Raw genomic sequence first — 3126 nt, forward strand, 5'->3', positions numbered from 1 at the left:
AGGCAGATGCCGGCGTGCATGCGGAACCCTGGCAGGGGAGTGTTGGAGAAGTTCGGAGAGAACCAGTTTACTTGGCCAGACACAGGGCTGAGGACCCGGCTTCGATCCCTGCGCTTTCGTTCCCCTGGTGGAGCTGCCTTTCAGCGCACGCTCGTCGGGTGCGAAGCCACCCACTCTCACGCGGCTTTCAAGCAGGAACCTCCTGCCTCTGCCCAGAATGTGCCCCGTCACTACCTACTGCACACACCGTCGCCTTTTCGACCTTCTCCACCCTCCGCTGCTTCAAACGCCAGCTCCGGGAAACATCCCCGTTCCCTGCACCTGTGATGCTAACGCTCCCTGGAGCTGCGGGGTTTTTCTGCATGTATTTAAGGCGCCGTATTCATGGCAGTACCGGACGAGCGGACCACTTCAGGTCATTTCTTCCTGCCTTTGGTTTATCGCTTACGCGGGAATATCTCTGAGGGTCCAATTTGTCCTCTGCCCGACACTGTGCTCAAAGCTGCTTTTGTATTATCTGTCGTGATTCGCCCAGCAACGCTGTGAGGAGAGGCCCTCAGTGTCCACATTTTGTTGTTGTTGTTAATTATTTATTTTATTTGTTATTATTTTTTCATTTGATCAGAGAGAGAGAAAGGGAAGGTGAAAAAGCAAGCCGCCAGGTCCGGGACTCAAACCATGGTCAGCCATGTGGGAGTCCAGCCTCTTAACCACCACACCACCAGCTGGCCCCCAGTGTTCACATTTTAAAGTTGTGGAAACAGACGCAGACAGTTTTAGGGAGCCTAGCCAATGGCTTGTCTGGCAGAGCCTTCTGGGCCTCAGCGACTCCAAAACACCTGGCTCTGGGTTGGAACGAATTACACAAAACTTGGGTTGGCCTTATTTGAACTGTAGGTGGAGCCTGGCAGGCCCCTGGCTAACTCCTTCCTTCACCAAGTATTTATTGAGCACCTATAGCATAGCATTATAGCTCAGCACTGAACATACAAAAATGAATGTCACGAAATCTGTCGTGGAGGGGTCATCAGTACGGTGGAAATGGAAATAAAGATATGTTGGCCAGCAGATGGCGTAATGGTTACGTGGCTGAACTCCCAGGCTACCGAGGCTCAAGTCCTAGACCCAATGGTTGGAAACTCATGCCCAGGGCAGCAGGTGGCATGGTGGTTGAGGGCGCTGGACTCCCACGTGATCAGCCTGGCCTGATCCAGACCTGGCAGCTTGTTTTTCACTTTCCCTCTCTCTCACTCTCTCTCTTTGATCAAATTTAAATAAATAAAGTTAAATAGAATGATTTTTTAAAAAGGAAACTCAGGGCCGGTAGGTGGGATGGTGGTTAAAGGCACTTGACTCCCACATGGCTGACCGTGGTTCCAGTCCCGGGCCTTGCAACCTGCTTTTTCACTTTCCCTTTCTCTGTCTCTCTCTGGTCAAATTAAAAACTAATAACAAATGGAATTAAATAAATAAATAAATTATTATAAAAGAAAAAAAGAAACTCAAACAGGACACGTGGGTGCCCAAAAATCCCAAAAGGAGAAGAAGAGGAGAGGGGATTGCAACAATTGTGGCAGGGCCATTCCCCCTGGGGAATGATTTCTCACTTTGTGTCTCTCTGTCTCTGTTGTGAGCACACACACACACCCTGTAGAAAAAAGAATAAAAGGGGCCAGTAGGCGGTGTGGTGGTTAAGGCCCCTGGATTCCCATTTGGTCAACTGTGGTTTGAGTCCTGGACCTGGACACTTGCTTTTTCTTTCCTTCTCACTCTTTCTCTATATCTCTGGTCAAATAAAAAAATAATAACAGACTTTTCTGTGTCATTATTTCATAGGTATTTCTTATCATTTAACTGGACTTCATTTTTTACCAGTTGGAGGGTTAAATATAGTCTCTATATTTTTAAAAATAATTATTTTATTTATTAGTTTAATGTATTTTTTTTTTTTGGAGAGATTTTCACTATAGGGCGTGTGTGCTCGCCAGACAGAGAGAGACAGAGAGACAGAAAGTGAGAAATCACCCCCCAGGGGGGATGGTCACGCCGCAATCCCTTCTCCATTCTCCTCTTGGGATCTTGGGCACGCACGCACACGCACCCGGCGTGAGTTTTAAGCCACCGGGTCCGGGATGCAAACCGCAGTTGACTACGTGGGAGTCCAGCGACATAGCCATTACACTAACTGTTGGTTCCCAGTTTAATGTATTTTAATAGCAAGCTTATAGGAACAGCACAGAAGACAGACAACATTAAAAACATGTACTTGCATGTAGGACAACTCAGAAAAGTATAGTGAATGGATGGAACCTACAATATGATAAAAATGCTACAAACACCATTTAGTTGCCATCAATAAGAAATGTACTTGTTTTTAAAAAAAAATCCAAATGCTGGCATTGTCCAGAATATTTAACAGATTTATTTATAATTGTTATGAAATCGAACTGCTGAAACTTGTTCACCGAAACATTTTGACTTGTATTAATGCTTTACATCCCCGCATTTATATTAAAAATCCACACACAAATGAAAATGGAAAAACTGCCAATACCCGATTTCAGTCCCCTATTTTCCACTCACAGTCATTTACTTAGGTAACTTTTGAACCCATGGGGAAAAAAATAATCTAATGTTCAAAACTACCAATAACAGGAAGAAGAGAAAAAAAATTTTTTTTTGAGAATTAAATGTTTCCCATCATAGTGGATTCTTAAGCACGTTCTCCACCTATGCGGCGTGCTAGTTAGATGTCTTTTGGCATAATTGTTACACGTTTGGCAGGGATAGCACACAGGTTGGTATCTTCAAAAAGGCCAACCAAGTAGGCTTCACTTGCCTCCTGCAAAGCACCAATAGCTGCGCTCTGGAAGCACAGATCTGTTTTAAAATCCTGAGCAATTTCTCGCACCAGACGCTGGAAAGGAAGTTTGCGAATCAGAAGTTCAGTGGAGGGGCTGGCAAGTGGCGTGGTAGTTAAGGGCGCTGGACTCCCCTATGGTTCAGGTCTCAGACCTGGTGGCTTGCTTTCTCACTTCCTCACTCTCTCTCTGTCTCTCGTTGATCAAACTGGAAAATAACAATGATAATAATAATAAAGTTAAATAAAATAATTCTTTAAAAAAA

The sequence above is a fragment of the Tupaia chinensis genome, unplaced genomic scaffold, assembly GCF_000334495.1.
Source record: "Tupaia chinensis unplaced genomic scaffold, TupChi_1.0 Scaffold148004_1, whole genome shotgun sequence".
Lineage (NCBI taxonomy): Eukaryota > Metazoa > Chordata > Mammalia > Scandentia > Tupaiidae > Tupaia > Tupaia belangeri.